Genomic DNA, 19,455 nt, shown 5'->3' on the forward strand with positions numbered 1-19,455 from the left:
CGAGAAAACGCCACAGATCGAGAAAACGTCACAGATCGAGAAAACGCCACAGATCGAGAAAAACGTCACAGATCGAGAAAAACGCCACAGATCGAGAAAACGTCACAGATCGAGAAAACGCCACAGATCGAGAAAACGTCACAGATCGAGAAAACGTCACAGATCGAGAAAACGCCACAGATCGAGAAAACGTCACAGATCGAGAAAACGCCACAGATCGAGAAAACGCCACAGGTCGAGAAAACGTCACAGATCGAGAAAACGCCACAAATCGAGAAAATGCCACAGATCGAGAAAACGTCACAGGTTGAGAAAACGTCACAAATCGAGAAAACGCCACAGATCGTTAAAACGTCACAGATCGAGAAAACGCCACAGATCGAGAAAACGCCACAAATCGAGAAAATGCCACGGATCGAGAAAACGTCACATGTCGAGAAAACGTCACCAGTCGAGAAAACGTCACCGGTCGAGAAAACGCCACCGGTCGAGAAAACGTCACAGATCGAGAAAACGCCACAAATCGAGAAAACGCCACAGATCGAGAAAACGCCACAGATCGAGAAAACGCCACAGATAGGGGAGATTCAGAACGGTGTGTTTTTGACGCTTGGAGGGGAGAGGACTTTCTAACCAGGATTCACTAAACTAGCGTACCTGAAGCTAAATGCTACTCCAGGTGTGTTTTTGATGAGGGAACAATGTTAGAACATGGCTAAAAGCTTTAGAATGATATTTTTTCTTTAAGTGTGACACAAACAAACCAGTTTACGAATAAATGAATAAAGGCTCAAACACATTGGGTGGCAAAATCTTTCCTGTGCCGCTAGTCATTTCCCGGTAGTGATAAGGTCACCCTGCCCTTCTCACCAGCGGCGATGTGTTTGTGCCTGTAGCAGGACTTTGCAGCTGGATTGTGCGTCTGTGGTCGCCTGCTCTGGTTCTGAATGTTGCCTCTTGCCGCACTTTGCTGCACAACATGAATCTGCTTCACAACAGTGTCCATCTGAGTCAGGCCTGATCAATATATTTTAAAATGGTCCTCGTACAAAAATAAAACTAAATTGTTTCTATTATTTCCCGTCAGTGCGTGGGCGAAGAGGACCCAGTATTAGTCATATCCTCTATAGGAAAACACACGGACTTACAAAAGGGCTTCAGTGCAGCAGCAGTAATTACATGTGGTTTTCATGGAGGCGGCGGAGCTTTTAGCGCAAATAAAACGGAGATAATAATGGATAATGTGTTGAAGCGAAAGGATCCTGAGTGACCCAGGGACCAGCGGGGCACGAGAAGAGGACCATGTGTCATTTATGCGGGTGACCGGGCTAGAATGGCCAAGGTTTTAGGGCTCTGGGAGGTGCACTTTCCAGATGAATTACCACCTCTTATCAAAACAGTAATTAGTGGAGTAAGAGTATAGCAAGAAATATTACTGCTGCTATTACAGAGAAAAACGACCATTCTACTGTGGCTTCTCGGTATTGGAAAGAACCTGGATGTATAAACCTCAATAGGGGTCTGTGGGGTTAATGCGCTTTCGTTACCGGGTCGCAGCTCGCAAACCTCCAATTGTGAGGTCCCAGCGACTTTATCACGGCCAATCAGAGCGAGCAGACAGTGTTGGGTGACGACTGCCGAGATCTCGACTAGTTTGTGCAAAGCGTTCGGCACGACGCTGACTGCAACGGGCTCCAGCGAACACATCGTCCTTTAGAAACCGGTTTAATCCACACACGTTTGTCCTTTGTAGTTTTATTTTGACTGCTCACGCTTCACCCCGCGTCCTCGTGTGTTTGTTGTTCGTCACGGCAACCCGGCGACGCTTAACCCTCGACTCAATTACAAACTTTGATCTCTTTTTTTTGTGTGTTTGCGCTGGAGTGTTGTTCGTTGGGAAAGTGGAGCCACACAGAACGCTCCTTCATCAGCTCCTCCACCTGATTCTACGGGCTCCTGCTGCAGTCAGATAATCCACCCCACCCTTCTCCGCTCCCTCATCCCCCCCCCTTCTCTAAGAGGATTTCTCACGAGGCAGTGCAGAGTGATGTTGGCGCTGACACGGGCTGGAGAGGCTGCAGAAGTGGTCATCAGTTACGGGCAAAGGTTTTGGGCAGGCGAGGAGGAAAAACTCAACTGTTTAAAGATGTCTTCAAAATGATAAAACTTGCTTGTTTTTATCGAGTCACAGTTCAATTGCCGGATGAGATTACGAGCTGATTAATGGTTGAAGGTTAGACACGTTTCATTCAGACCTAGTGAACATGATTGTAATTAACATTTTATCATAAATGTTGCCTATTTCCCACAGGTGGATCATTTTGCTGATGTTTATGAAAATGAAAATCCCGGGCAGCAGATGCAACATTTAAACTAACCTTTCCAGCAAGAGGATTCTCCTGATTTTTGTGAGTTTATCCGTCTTGTGAGATTTTTGGTTTTTGCAGTCCGCACCAGTGGTTTAATTGGCCGATCACACGCAACCACAGGCGGGACTGGAGCCAATCACAGAGCAGCATTGTGGTTGATCTGAACCTGAACTGGAACAAATATGGCGGCGCAGACAATGGCACTTTGAGGACGAGAGAGACGACGGTGCTTTTCAGAACTCTGGATTTAGTAAGTTTATAACACCCTATAATAACTACACCTTAAAAAGATGAACAAAAACTTAAATCATAATGAAATAAGAAAAGAATGATTAAAGCTTAGTAACTACTTAATTAAGGAGGATTAAGAAACATTTGTTCATGATGCATGAAGTCTAGTTATCATGAAGTGTATCAAAAACTCTTCACAAAATCCAGTCTTCAAAAAATCCCACTGATTACAAAGTTTGGCTTTTAGGAACAGCTAACAGGACCACGACATAGTAATTAAGACCCTAAATGACACATAGTCGGGGAACCACACGTTCTGACCCTCGTGAGATAAATAATATTCTCCGTAATCATTTGTGCAACTAATGACCAGGATGCCCTTCTACGGCCTTTGATGGGAACAAAATGTCTGGAGGGAGTCGGCTGCAGCGAGGGGGCGAGCGAGGGGGCGAGCGAGGGGGCGAGCGAGGGGGCGAGCGAGGGGGCGAGCAAGGGGAGTCTAATGGGACTAATTTGAAGCTGAAATAACGGCAAAGTGGATGTGGTGGTTTGTTTTGGCCGTACGCCGTGACAACATTGTTTAGCCGTCATGTACAAGAACAGAACTGTAATGCAAAGGTCCGTCGGCGCGGAGGCTGATTCGATTTGGGGCTGGGGAATTAACTGAGATTGAGTCATTTCTAATTGTCGATGATGCGCTTGGGTCTTTTGAATCACGAGGTCAGTAAAAGCATGTGGTTTGGACTTTGGAGAGAAACGTTGCTATTTTCTTGTATTAATGGCACTGATTTGGCGTCCATCTTGTCTAAGTTCATGAAATCAACACCAAAAGCCATTTTTATTTAGTTTTGAAACGAAAAAAGTAAAATTGAATCATAAATTGTGATCGATCAATACGAGGACGATCCCCCATGTCGTCCAGCACCTTTTACGTGTATTAAAAGAAAAACAAAGTTATGTCGGATGGCTCCACTGTCGCCTGTAATCCGCTGTGCAGCTGTACACGCTGTAAAGACTGTTAAAAAGGTCACCACAGCACGGCGGTTGCCACGGAAATAGGCAATTTGGGTGTTGCTTTTTGATTGCACTTTTAAGTTTGACCAGCAAATCAGCCACGTTTTTAAATCTGCCTTTTATCAGTGGCGCTTTTCAAGGTGAAACAATATCTGCAGCGCACTGACCTGGAGCGTGTCATTCATGCTTTCATAACCTTAGATATATAACCTTAGACCCCTGTAGTCGGGGTTAGATCCGGCCTCCGTGTTAGTCCAGAATGCAGCTGCTCGTTTGTTCACAGGCAACAGAAAATATGATCAGATTTCTCCCGCGCCGGCCTCTTTGCACTGGCTCCTGTCGGCTTCAGGAGCGATTTGAAGATATTGTTGATAGTTTTCGAATGTTTGAATGGGCCGGCTCCTCCTTATCTGTCAGAGCTTTAGTCTGTTCCGAGAAGAGCATCGAGATCAGCAAATCTGATGACCTTGGACGTTTCCGAGGTCACGGGTAAACACCAGAGTGGACCGCGCCTTCGCAGTAGCAGGTCCCAGACTCTGGAATAGTCTCTAGCGTCATTTTATGGTTTATTTGTGGTGCTTTTAAATGTGCTTTATTAATAAAACTTTACTTACTTACAAGAAAGTTTTAAATAACCAATAAAGACCAGGTAATTATCAGCGGTGAAAGAGACTGAAAATGTTCATCAAGTAAATGTACATGACTAAAAATGTACTCAGGTACAAGTATTGCTGCCAAATTTGTATGAAAGACTTGGCTTTTGAACTCTAGAGATTGTATATTTTTATATTTCTACATTTTATGAATGAACCAAATGCAATAATGAACATCCTGACCATGACGACCTTAACTATCAAACAAAACTAGGCTTAATCTCACCTTCGTACATGGGACGGGTTATATCCTCCAGTCACAGAGGCGTTTGTTAAAATGACAACACGTTCTCTAGTGTCGAAAACTAATCAAATGTGAACGTACTAAACAGAGACGAGACATTTGACCCTCGAGTAAGTGACAAGCCCGAGTCCAAGAGCTCTGGAGTCCGAGACCAGACCAAGACTTTCAAAAATAGTCTCGAGAATGTGTCTTTCACACAAAACAGCAAACAAAGAAATTACAAAAAAACAAATCAAACACATTATTAACAGTAGTTGCCGTAGTACATCTCTGGTACTTTAACATACAACAGGGGCTTTAACTCTTTGCACAGAGCTTTCCTCACTGGGGTTTGTATTGATCCCACTCTTGTTAAGAAAACCTGGCGTTACAGAACTGCACACAAGGGATGCCATTAAACACGAGGTGTATTCTACCCATCCATCGTTGAGCGCAAACGAAGCCTGTCTTTCAGTCGGCGAGAAAGTCTGTTTTCAATTAACACAGCGCATCTTTAAGTACTATGCGTTAATTCATTGAGCCGGAATAGAAACGCAAAATATTATAAGTCGTACCAATGCAAATCACATTCATAATCGGCAATTTTCTTTCAACCCCCCCCCCCCAAAAAAACAACATTTCTTTGGCAAGTCTGTAAAAGTACAAGATGTCACGGGGGAATTTTGAAATACCCTTCCAAAGAATGCTGTCTGGATCTGGAGGTTTATTATGCAGAAGGAAGCAAAGCGCTGGCACTGACGGAGAGCGAGGGAGACAGAGTGCGGCAGATTATAGGCATTTCCAACTCAGCTTCATCAGCCCAATCTGAGCGGCTTTGAAGGGGAGATGTGCGGCGCTTTTCAAATGTTTTCTTTGCACTGCTGAGCGGCTGCTGCTGCTGCTGCTGTGCGTGGTGAGCGTGTTTACCGAGTCCTGTGGGGCCTGACACATACACAGCTTTGTACGTCAACTTGATATCTTAACGTTTGAGGCTTCGTTCGGGTCAGCGGTTCTGGAGCGCTCTCTAAAGTACCCTTTAACTCGGGCACCGGGCAAATCAATCTGTTTGCTGTTGTAGTATTATTACCGTATTTGCTTTCGTTGTATTGATTCTAGGGCTGCGCAGTGTTGGAAATGATTGTGACAAAAATGCGACGAAATCAAGGCTATTTCGGACAAAATAAGGAAAAGCATCATCTTTTTCAACATTTTCAACACTTTAGAAACAGTAAAAGTCTGTCAGATGGACGACCAAGGTACATTAAATGTGTTGTGACATTGTTTGTAGCGTCAATAAAGCCATAATAAAGCAATAATGTCAAATACAATATCAATACTTTTGGCTTATTCTTATGGATTTAAAATGGACGGCAAAGAACACTTTTTTATTATTCAAATACAACTCAATTTTGTCAAGCTGAAATCATTCCTGGAACGCGCCCGTGTGCCCCCAGTGGTCCCGGCACCTCTGGTTGAGGAAAAACGCTGAGTTAGGGCAATAATAGGGGCGGAATTGACAAAAATGTAAAAGGAGAATGGACAGTAACACTTTCCACATCGTGCAGGAATATGACATTTACGAGTTACGTAAGACGACGTGGAGACAAGATAGTGATGGATCTGTCACCAAAAAAGTTGCACAGTGTAATCTGATTAAAGGGTTGGATAGATATCATCCAAAATCAACTTATTTGAGCATTTTAACCATGTGTTTTCTGTTACGTCTGCTTCATTGTTCCCTCATCAAACACACACCTGGAGTTGCATTCAGCTTCATTCACGCTCGCTTCATTTTAATCCTGTTTACGAGGTCCTCTTGCTCTGAAATCCCTCCTTTTGAATGTAAGTAAGTAAGTACATTTTATTTATATAGCACCTTTCACAGACAGAGGTCACAAAGTGCTTCACAAAACACAGAATAAAACAATAAAAACACAAGAAACTTACAGTGAACAATACATATACAACAATATACAGTAAAATCAGTCCGTAAGTGCATTTAAAAGGCTTGACTAAATAAAAAGGTTTTAAGCTGACCCTTAAAAGCAGTAACTGAGTCCAGTGACCGTAGGGAGAACGGAAGATCGTTCCAGAGTCTGGGGGCAACTGCCTGGAAGGATAATAATAATAATAATAACTTTTATTTATATAGCGCTTTTCAGTGACCCAAAGATCTGTCTCCTCTGGTCCCAAAACGGGTGCGAGGAACCAACAACAGTTTCTGATCAATGTCCCCTCCAAAGAGCTCTCCCGCCGTTTTTAAATCCATAAATCATCGGCCGACTCGCTGTGTTCTCTATCGCGTCCATCACAACCGCTTCCTTTATTAGCAGCTCGCCATACGATAGCTTTCGTTTTCCCCCGTGGTAATTCCCGCTTGCTGCCAGTAACACCAAATCCCAGAATAAGGAGTGCTTTTGTTAGACATTAGGCGTTATTTGAAGTTCTAAATCACGAGATGCCAGACATGAATGCATAACATGTGTCTTTTGTGTGAGTCTGGTTATGGTAATGAATGCGAGTCCGTGTCTGCGTCTAAAAAAAGAGCCGTGTCAGTCAAACCGAGACAAACGTTTCACTCGAGCTCCACGAATCTTCTCGAACGACACAAAGCCGCGGCGACGGGAGGAAGGCCGCGCCAAAAAACAGACGACCGCGTGGACACTTTTGGGGCTTTGTCGACGTCGAACGATAAGGATGAGGCTGTCCGCTCCATTGTTATTCGTGCAACTCAATATCACAAAAGGGGGACGATGCTGGGAGAGACATAAACGATGTCTGTGGCGTTAGAGAGAGGTTTGAAGACGGGAATCATCGCGCACGAAAGCTCACGTTTTGTTTCTTGGGAACGTTGCTGTGGAAATGCTTGGGCTCTAACAACACAAAGAGGTTTGGGTGCAAAGTAATAGATGTTTTTCATATTAGCAGTGCAAGACAATCAACTGAAATCGAGGTCCAGTCGAGTGGAATTGTCTCGAATCGATCAATTTATGCCTTTTTAAATCAAGAACTCCGCAGCCAATCTTCTGTCAGTGAGTGTTGTTTGGGGGACATTTTGTATTTCACTGCACTTTATTTTTGAGTAGATAAAATGAGAAGTGAAGGCCGTTGTTTATATTGACAGGAAAATGTAATCAAAAACAAAATCGAGGCTCAATCTGTCATTTCTCTGCCATATCACAAGGTTTTACATTGTTTTATTGTGCGATTGAACTACAGTCAACAAGTTAGTTACACAGAAGGACAACAACGTTTAAAAAGTGTTGAATCAAAGTAGTTTCTTATTGTTGGCAGGACTGAAAGAGAGTTAAAGATCACAGTCGATGTAATACTTTTACTGTTCCAACAAAAGCTCTCATAATTGGAGAGCACAGTAATGAATTAACATTTTTGCATAATGTCGGTCACAACGCGGTGGTCTTGGTGAATGGCCTTCAGAGGTTGTGGGAGGTCAAGGGCGGTCGTGGGAGATTGTGGGAGGTCGTGGTAGGTAGTGGGAGGTCGTGGGAGGTTGTGGGAAGTCGTAGGGGGTCGTGGGAGGTCGTGGCAGGTTGTGGCAGATTGTGGGAGGTCGTGGTAGGTAGTGGGAGGTCGTGGGGGGTCGTGGGAGGTTGTGGCAGGTTGTGGCCGGTCGTGGCAGGTTGTGGGAGGTCGTGGCCGGTTGTCGGCTGGTGTCGGCGATGATCTTTTCAAAAATGCCCTTTGTGAGTAAACGTGTGAAGGGCTGTCTGTGTTCAAACTAATGAATTGGTATTATTTCACTCCATTTCCAGCAAGCCTCTGCACTACTTAACATGTCAAGAAGGACAACATTTAGAATTGTAAATGCCAGCGCGTTCGGTTTGGAAACTAATAAACTAATAAACTAATAAACAAGAGCTCTGTGGATGGGCCTGGTTCACCCAGAAGTGGGCCTCAGTGTGCCTCTTGACTTTCTGGACAAGAAGATATTTTGAGACAAATTCAGTATTTAGTCCATGATCAAAAAGACAATCAAACTGTCCAACTCTGCACAGTCCAAGAAGGTGTTCCCAGTGATATATAACATTTATATGTAATAACTATATTTCAAATATGTATTGTTCGTCTACCCTTTTTTTTTTGTATATTTACATAAAAGTGATATTTTATTATTGCATCATGTATTTTATTTTTCTACATATTGTAATCATGTCACTATCAATTTGCTTCTTATCCATGTTTTAGTGTTGTTGTTGTTGTTGTTGTTGTTGTTGTTGTTGTTGCACAACATCAAACAATTGTAACCAAGTCATTTCCCTTGAGGATCAATAAAGTTTAAATCACTGTGAATGAAATAATTGCCGTTAAAACAAACCAGTGCAATAAAACAAACACATAAAATGACGGCTGGTTTAGCGGTTCTGAACATCTCACTAAATGTTTCTACTGCTTTCAAACAACAACAGCTAATGTGTCACACTGAATTACAAACAAATACAATTTAACTAGTATTACAGTACCACTGGAGCTCAGAATAGAGCTCCTGCTTCCTCCTCTACTCTCCAGTACTCTACTGTACTCTGCAGTACTCTACTGTACTCTACAGTACTCTACAGTACTCTACTCTACAGTACTATACTATACTCTCTACTCTACTGCTCTACAAATAAACTTGCCTTGCCTCTACTCTACTCTATCGTACTCTACTGTAGTATAAGATAAGATAAGATAATCCTTTATTGTCCCACATGGGGAAATTTCATTGGTGCAACGCAGGTAGATACAGAGGTAGTTACAGAAGAACAGATCACTTATAGGAAGTCTGAAAAACACTTTCAGTAGAAGATCTCCTATAAATAAATAAAAACTCCCATAGACAAATAAATACATAAATACCATTGCATGTGATCCCGACAGTAATTGCACATGAATATGTGTCACGACAGCACAGTAATTGCACATGAATTTCACATGAATTCCAACAGCAATTGCACATACGACAGAATTGCACATCAGTATTGCGACGGGATAACGTGACGATCTCCGGGTAAGACGACTGTTCTCCTCAGTTTCATGAGTTCCTCCTTTGTGGAAACGCGGTACGGCGCCGGCCGGGGGGCGGGGCCGGAGCCGGAGCCGGGGGGCGGGGCCGGAGCCGGAGCCGGGGGGCGGGGCCGGAGCCGGAGCCGGGGGGCGGGGCCGGAGCCAAGACACATCGCAACGACACGACGAAAACACTCAATCCAGCCGAATAAAGTCAAAACAAGTTAATTTAAAGCGATTCCAGTGCGTGTCCCGATCGTTGGTGAAGTTCCTCTTTCATATAAACGTGTATATAAACGTGTACCGACGACACGCCGTACTTTAGCGCGGCCGGAGGGCGCGGGGGGGGGGCTGGTGGGCTCGCTCGGAGCTAGCTCACGTCACAACAACACAACGAACGCAACGAAAAACGCTCAAATCCAGCCGAAAAAAGTCAAAAACAGTTGAATTAAAAAACTATTCCAGCGCGTGTCCCTATCGTACAGTAAAATAGAAAAAACATATTAACTATATTTACAAAATATAGGAGATAAAGCACAATAAGTGTGAGAAAGAAGAGAGAGCGTTTACACCGGGCTGCCAGCTGTACCAGCGCCTTATGACGTAATGACGTATACTATACTTTACTATACTATCCTAATCTACTGTACTCTAATATACTATACTATAGTCTGAGAGTATAGTATATTAGAGTACAGTAGATTAGGATACTGTACTCTCTCTTCTGTACTATATTCTCTGCTCTACTAGACTCTACTATACTATACTCGCTACTCTACTGTACTCTAGCCTACTCTACTCTACTCTCTCTACTGTACACTACACTACACTACACTACACTACACTACACTACACTACACTATACTATACTATACTGTTCTATACTCTACAGTACTCTACTAACCCGGACTGAGCAGATGAAACGAGTATAAATACTTTTCTAGAGCCCATGTCCTTGGAAAACCTGTCTGATTTCACGTGGAGATACTTTTACTCATAATACAACAGTAATCCAGAGTCTGCAGGGCTCAGGTGGCCTCACATCTACATACGTGGGGATAAGTTTAAGTACATGATAAGATGAGAGTATTTATATTCACGATTGTACTTTATTGACTGGCGTATTCTTATTTTCTAAAGTAGCATTTTAGCTATAAACTGGTACACACATTTCTCCTCTTTTGTATAGGTCAAGGTCTATTTCCCATATACTGCACATAAATACATTCAAATTCAACGACAGCGCATTGTCTAGAGTTATTATTTCACAGTATTTAGTGTGATATATCTTTTCCAGTATTAACTCTAACATAATGTCGCAAAAGTCTAATGTATTTTCTGCCGTGGCTCTTCTTCAGCTGCCGGCGTCTCAACATCTCACCTTTCCAGCGCTGACGTTCACACTTAACCTTCGACGAGTGTGAAATCAAACAGCTCCAGCGTCGCCGAGAGAGTGCGAGGGCATTTCTGTCAGACAGAAAGGTGAAAGTGTTCCTCTATTCACAAAAATAAAGATGGAAAAAAATCACGAATAACGAATATCGATGCTTAAGACTCACTTAGGACAAACTTTATTGACGCACATGGGAAATGACACGAGCCCTTTTCTGAATACGTCTAAGCTAGAAATCGTGCTGCTCAGAGGTCTGATCGTTTGCTGCGTGCCCTCCCTTCTCGCTCACCCCCATTTGGCACTGAGCTGCAGCGAAAAAATCCTTAAAAACAATAAAACAGGAAATAAATATAGAAATCGTGGTATCATAATTGGTATTGAGCCTTTCCCTTCTAAATCGATAGTATTACATCTGGGTATCGTGACAACCCTAGTTACAGTATTTATCAGTATTTTACAGTTATTCCAATATAATATAGTCAAGCAAAAATAACAGATCAAAATATGTATAAAAAGATGAGCTCTAAATGAGCCTGAACTATTGTTTTAAGATAAGATAAGATAAGATAATCCTTATTGTCCCACATGGGGAAATTTCATTGATGCAACGCAGGAAGATACAGAGGTAGATACAGAAGAACAGATCACTTATAGGAAGTCTGAAAAACACTTTCAGTAGAAGATCTCCTATAAATAAAAACTCCCATAGACAAATAAATAAATAAATACATAAATACCATCGCGTGTGTTTACTATAGTACTTCTGTGTTTTATGTGTGTTTACTATAGTACTTCTCTGTTTAAGGTGTGTTTACTATAGTACTTCTGTGTTTTACGTGTATTTACTATAGTACTTTTCTGTTTTACGTGTGTTTACTATAGTACTTGTCTGTTTAAGGTGTGTTTACTATAGTACTTCTGTGTTTTAGGTGTGTTTACTATAGTACTTCTGTGTTTTACGTGTGTTTACTATAGTACTTCTGTGTTTTAGGTGTGTTTACTATAGTACTTCTGTGTTTTACGTGTGTTTACTATAGTACTTCTGTGTTTTACGTGTGTTTACTATAGTACTTCTCTGTTTTACGTGTGTTTACTATAGTACTTTTCTGTTTTACGTGTGTTTACTATAGTACTTCTGTGTTTTACGTGTGTTTACTATAGTACTTCTGTGTTTTACGTGTGTTTACTATAGTACTTCTGTGTTTTACGTGTGTTTACTATAGTACTTCTGTGTTTTAGGTGTGTTTACTATAGTCCTTCTGTGTTTTACGTGTGTTTACTATAGTACTTCTGTGTTTTAGGTGTGTTTACTATAGTACTTCTGTGTTTTAGGTGTGTTTAATATAGTACTTTTTTTGTTTTACTTGTGTTTACTATAGTACTTTTCTGTTTTACGTGTGTTTACTATAGTACTTCTCTGTTTTAGGTGTGTTTACTATAGTACTTCTGTGTTATAGGTGTGTTTACTATAGTACTTCTCTATTTTACGTGTGTTTACTATAGTACTTCTCTGTTTTACGTGTGTTTACTATAGTACTTCTGTGTTTTACGTGTGTTTACTATAGTACTTCTCTATTTTACGTGTGTTTACTATAGTACTTCTCTGTTTTACGTGTGTTTACTATAGTACTTCTGTGTTTTACGTGTGTTTACTATAGTACTTCTCTATTTTACGTGTGTTTACTATAGTACTTCTCTGTTTTACGTGTGTTTACTATAGTACTTCTGTGTTTTACGTGTGTTTACTATAGTACTTCTGTGTTTTACGTGTGTTTACTATAGTACTTCTCTATTTTACGTGTGTTTACTATAGTACTTCTCTGTTTTAGGTGTGTTTACTATAGTACTTCTGTGTTATAGGTGTGTTTACTATAGTACTTCTCTATTTTACGTGTGTTTACTATAGTACTTCTCTGTTTTACGTGTGTTTACTATAGTACTTCTGTGTTTTACGTGTGTTTACTATAGTACTTCTCTGTTTTACGTGTGTTTACTATAGTACTTCTCTGTTTTACGTGTGTTTACTATAGTACTTCTCTGTTTTACGTATGTTTACTATAGTACTTCTCTGTATGCAGTAATTATCCTGTCATTGGAGCAGATGCAGGGTCAGAATATAAAAGTACTAGTCGATCGATGAACAGAGTCTTTGGTTGACCAAGAGTTTCTTTAGTCGACCCTTGTTTTAGCCGGGGTCTGTCCTCCAGTCCGATAGTCTTCAGTTTGATGTTTTTGGACTTTAGTCTGGAGTAAATAAAAACAGAAGTGAAGGGATGGTTTGAATCATGACCCTCACACTGAAAATCAAATAGTAAGTTCTCTAAAGCTCGCCTCTGCTCTGCAACTGCTCACAGCCGCACAGTTTATAACTCCACAATCCAATTTGTGTCTTTGAAAGTCTCTTCAATCTGGGTCACGCTGCTCTTTCACAAAAACCCACTGCTGCTGCTTCTCTTCTCTCATTGACTTCAAAACATGGAAAATATTATCATCAAGAACGTGTGAAATGACAAACTTAGCACATTGACCTTGATATGAGCTATTATTAGTTATATTTATATATAATATTATTATATAATGTATTATTATTATTATTATTATCAATATTATTTATTTATTGTATTTTACTGTATGCTCTGTCGTCAAAACCTTTGGCGACAGAGCATTCTCCTGAACAGCACCCCGACTCTGGAACTCCCTCCCCCAACCTGTCCGCCATTCTCCCTCACTCACAACATTCAAATCCCGCCTCAAAACATACCTCTTCACCCAAGCCTATGACCTCCCCTACCCCTAGCCTCCTCTACCCCACTGTCTACTCTTCTACCCCCTGTTACATCCCCATCTTTTTCTCTCTACTTCTTCTGTCTTGTTCATTTTATCTGTATATTAATGTGTATTGTACGTGTTGTCCCCCCCTGTCTGTAAATACCCCCCCCTTTTTATATATGTTCAGCGTCTTTGGGTCACTGAAAAGCGCTATATAAATAAAAGTTATTATTATTGTTATTATATTATTTATTGTATTTATTGATGTATTGATGTATTGATTTATTAGTATCATTATTATTATTGACATCATATTCAGTGAGTTCTGGTTTTCCTCTCCTAGTTTTTGTCCGTAAGAAATATAAAATATAAAAACACATGTCAGTAACTTACAAAATGCAATAAATGTGTAACAGGAATGACCTTTGTCACTGTGAAAATGTTCGGGTGGAAACATAAATAGTATAATAAATAGTATAGTACATAGTATAATAAATAGTATAGTACATAGTATAATAAATAGTATAATAAATAGTACAATAAAAAGTACAATAAATAGTATAATAAATAGTATAACAAATAGTATAATAAATAGTATAATAAATAGTATAGTAAATAGCATAACAAATAGTATAATAAATAGTATAATAAATAGTATAATAGTATAATAAATAATATAATAAATAGTATAATAAATAGTATAATAAAAAGTACAATAAATAGTATAATAAATAGTATAACAAATAGTATAATAAATAGTATAATAAATAGTATAGTAAATAGTATAACAAATAGAATAATAAATAGTATAATAAATAGTATAGTAACTAGTATAATAAATAGTATAATAAATAGTATAATAAATAGTATAACAAATAGTATAATAAATAGTATAATAAATAGTATAGTAAATATTATAATAAATAGTATAATAAATAGTATAATAAATAGTATAACAAATAGTATAATAAATAGTATAATAAATAGTATAACAAATAGTATAACAAATAGTATAATAAATAGTATAATAAATAGTATAATAAATAGTATAGTAAATAGTACAATAAATAGTATAATAAATAGTATAATAAATAGTATAATAAATAGTATAGTAAATAGTATAGTAAATAGTATAATAAATAGTATAATAAATAGTATAATAAATAGTATAGTAAATAGTATAATAAATAGTATAATAAATAGTATAATAAATAGTATAATAAATAGTATAATAAATAGTATAACAAATAGTATAATAAATAGTATAATAAATAGTATAGTAAATAGTATAATAAATAGTATAATAAATAGTATAATAAATAGTATAGTAAATAATACAATAAATAGTATAATAAATAGTATAATAAATAGTATAATAAATAGTATAGTAAATAGTATAGTAAATAGTACAATAAATAGTATAATAAATAGTATAATAAATAGTATAGTAAATAGTATAATAAATAGTATAATAAATAGTATAATAAATAGTATAGTAAATAGTATAATAAATAGTATAATAAATAGTATAGTAAATAGTATAATAAATAGTATAATAAATAGTATAGTAAATAGTATAATAAATAGTATAATAAATAGTATAATAAATAGTATAACAAATAGTATAATAAATAGTATAATAAATAGTATAATAAATAGTATAACAAATAGTATAACAAATAGTATAACAAATAGTATAATAAATAGTATAATAAATAGTATAATAAATAGTATAATAAATAGTATAGTAAATAGTACAATAAATAGTATAATAAATAGTATAATAAATAGTATAATAAATAGTATAACAAATAGTATAACAAATAGTATAACAAAGAGTATAACAAATAGTATAACAAATAGTATAATAAATAGTATAATAAATAGTATAGTAAATAGTACAATAAATAGTATAATAAATAGTATAATAAATAGTATAATAAATAGTATAACAAATAGTATAACAAATAGTATAACAAATAGTATAATAAATAGTATAGTAAATAGTACAATAAATAGTATAATAAATAGTATAATAAATAGTACAGTAAATAGTACAATAAATAGTATAACAAATAGTATAATAAATAGTATAATAAATAGTATAACAAATAGTATAACAAATAGTATAACAAATAGTATAATAAATAGTATAGTAAATAGTACAATAAATAGTATAATAAATAGTATAATAAATAGTATAATAAATAGTATAGTAAATAGTACAATAAATAGTATAATAAATAGTATAATAAATAGTATAATAAATAGTATAGTAAATAGTATAATAAATAGTATAATAAATAGTATAGTAAATAGTATAATAAATAGTATAATAAATAGTAATAAATAGTATAATAAATAGTATAATAAATAGTATAATAAATAGTATAATAAATAGTCTACTCTTAAACGTGTTGCTGTTCGTTCCCAGTTTTAAATCAGAAAAGCGGTTCAATAGAAATACTAGTGATAATACAGTCGTAACTTAAAGTAGTTCTATGTGTATTCCAGAGTTCTGTGGTACATCAGAGTGAAGGAATTCAAAGAACAATTTAAGATGATTAAAATGTTATGTTATTATGCTTCATAATGTAATAGTTTATGTTGACTGGTGAGTGTTGAATGTGTTAAACATTTCAGCCTTTTCAGTCACTTCTTATGATCACCAAGTTCAGCTGATTTATTGTTTATCATTGTTTACTCCACTGACATTTTTCTCAATTCCAGAAAAAAACATTTTGAAATGTTAAATAATGTTGACTCTAATTATAGATCAATATAAACGCATCTGAATATAAGTCATTTTAACCCAGTGTTTCCTCTCTCCTCGTCTCCTTTCCTCGTCACTTCTCGTTTCCATGGACGCAGTTTCCCCGCTTGTTGCCAGGACGACCATGTTCTCTTTGGTCGCCCCTGACGACGCAGGCAGCTCCACAGAGGATGGCGATGCTGTGGCCTGAACGCTAACTCACGGAAATCAGGGTTTTTGTGAGTCATTACAAATCGAGGAGACGTTTAATCGTTTTAGCTGCACAGACGGTATCACCGCTGTGAATGACTGGGAAGTGTTATTAAAGGTAGTACTTAATAATAACTACAATGACTTAATACAAGATGAACAAATAGTTTATTAAGAATGATTCAGGCTTAATTAGAAAGTGTTAGGAATGATTACTGTCTGAAGGGGGTTACAGGCCGCGGCGTCCAGCGTCCACTTTACATTCAAAGTCTACGTAAACTAACGTCCTGCGTTTTCCACGGCGCGATTTCTGCGCTTTCGGACGCTCTCGACGCTTTGAGCGCATGTACGAGGCGTCTGAGGCGTCCAAAGCGGCCGGCGCGACATGTTCAGCTTTGTCCAACTTTCTGCGACAGATGCGACGCAGCCAATCAGAGATGACGCTCCAGTGACGTGCTACGCACGACCCGGAAAAAGACCCAAAACAAACCCGCAAGATAAAAGAAAACCTTAAGACGCAGCTCTTGGAGCAAATAATGCTATTGACTAAACTCTGCTCAGCTCTGAAGTATATGCGGGTCCCAGACGGGCCCCGGAGCCCATCACCTCCGCTTTTGGACTTTGTAAAGTTAATAAACCAAAGCCATGGTCCAACATTAAACTCCATTTACACCACGAGAAAAGCAACACAGCACAACTCGTCCACTGAGCGTGTGCAGGACGACTCGGACGCACGTCTGCTGCTGAGTGTATTTTACGGACATGAGTCCGGGGCGTCTGTCTTCAAATGTACAGCCGTCGCACGCGTACGGGACTTAAGCCTGAATACTTCCTAATAAACTATTTGTTCATTATGCATTGTCTTTGCTTTCTTAAGACATTTAAAAGAGTTATCAGATAAAACAGGAGATGTTTGGCTCTTCTACCACAATATGGCACAATTGGACGTCACAATTAGATGATCTTACAAACACAATATTATCACAATAGTCATTTCACGGCACAATATTTAATGTGGAAAGTTAACAGACTTATACAAATGATACTTTTTCCCTTTAGAATGCCTTGACAAGCCTTAGATATGAACTTATGTCATATTCATAAGAATACAATTTAAAAATAACAGCTATGTCTTCACATTGTTTGCACTGAAATTAATCGATCAGTGTCGATTACAACAAACACTAAAATAACTGAGCTCATTGATTAAGTGCTCCTTAACAAGCAGTGTGATCAAATGAGATAAATGTATTGATGAGAAACGTTTCTGACTCGTAACGTGAGCGAGAACGCTGCTGCACTTTGACCTTTTCAGACAGGGAGAGGGAGAGGGAGAGAGAGAGAGAGAGAACGCTGCTGCTGATGAAGATGATGATGACGATGATGACGATGACTGCAGGTAAAATGGAGCATGACTAAGCCTAATTAGCTATCAGATCCATTAGAGACGCTCCACTGTTGGGTAATGGCCATGCAGGTATCCATGGTAACTAAATTAACAAGTGAAGACCAACAGCGATGATGTAACGTTGCATAAAAAAACTACAAAAAAGAGGAAGCCTTGATGAATATGGGGGGAATTATTCCACACAATCAAATAAAAAACTGTTCAAGATGTGAACTTTTGAACAGAACGCAGCAATTTAAAGTCAGAAAACAGGTCAAATGGAATATCGCTCTCTCTTTTCTGCTACTGTCCAGTACAAACCTGTGTCATCTATAGGATGTCGCCATTTCAGATTTTAGTCGAGCGATTGTTGTGAGAACAAACGCGGCGGCTTAACGATTATTCGCGATTGATTTCATCACGACCAAAACAAGACAACAAAACCAGAATTTTCTTTCCACCTCGTTTTTCTGAACACATCGCCGCTCCTCAACGCGCGGCCGTGAATTTGACATAAACGGCAAGATAAAAAAGCACTTTACATTTGGGCAGGCTTTTAGCTAGAGGGCCGTCTTCCCGTCTTTTGGACGGGGTATCTCGACATGTGGACGGGCGCAGGCGGCGCGAGAGTATGGAAAGTCAATTTGATACGAGAGGCGTGCGCGCGCCGCTCTAGATCGCCTCCGCGTTAAAAGCGCCGCTTTATTTAGTAAAAGCGTTGAAAAAAGGTTGTGAAACACATAATATTGGCTTTCCATAGCCATAGAACATTTTTTAAGCCCTCGGTTGGACGGGGTGTTTTCAAATCCTAGCTAAAAGCCTGCATTTGTGTTTACCGTATTTTCCGCACTATAAAGCGCACTGGAATATAAAGGCACTGGATTATAAAGGCACTGGATTGTAAAGTGCACTGGATTATAAAGGCACTGGATTATAAAGGCACTGGATTATAAAGGCACTGGATTATAAAGGCACTGGATTATAAAGGCACTGGATTGTAAAGTGCACTGGATTATAAAGGCACTGGATTATAAAGGCACTGGATTATAAAGGCACTGGATTATAAAGGCACTGGATTGTAAAGTGCACTGGATTATAAAGGCACTGGATTATAAAGGCACTGGATTATAAAGGCACTGGATTATAAAGGCACTGGATTATAAAGGCACTGGATTGTAAAGTGCACTGGATTATAAAGGCACTGGATTATAAAGGCACTGGATTGTAAAGTGCACTGGATTATAAAGGCACTGGATTATAAAGGCACTGGATTATAAAGGCACTGTCAAGTCTATTTTCAATCATTTTTCATATATAAGGCGCACCGCGCTATAAAACACACTATTGTTTTTTGAGAAAATTAAAGGCTTTTAAGTGAGCCTTATAGTCCGGAAAATATGGTAATGTTTTGTGGAAAGTCCGAGCAGAAAGGACTTCATTTTGCTTCTAA

At 38.3% G+C, this 19,455-nt stretch overlaps 1 protein-coding gene across 1 annotated transcript in view; it reads right to left on the bottom strand.

Moving 5' to 3' along the window:
* nsg2 (neuronal vesicle trafficking associated 2) overlaps nt 1–19,455 on the bottom strand; it is a 118,471-nt gene that overhangs the window by 43,326 nt on the left and 55,690 nt on the right. The gene's annotated exons all lie outside the window — the stretch shown is intronic.

Source organism: Eucyclogobius newberryi, unplaced genomic scaffold (genome assembly GCF_026437365.1).
Source record: "Eucyclogobius newberryi isolate DKJ021-1_F unplaced genomic scaffold, fEucNew1.0.hap1 SCAF_15, whole genome shotgun sequence".
NCBI lineage: Eukaryota > Metazoa > Chordata > Actinopteri > Gobiiformes > Gobiidae > Eucyclogobius > Eucyclogobius newberryi.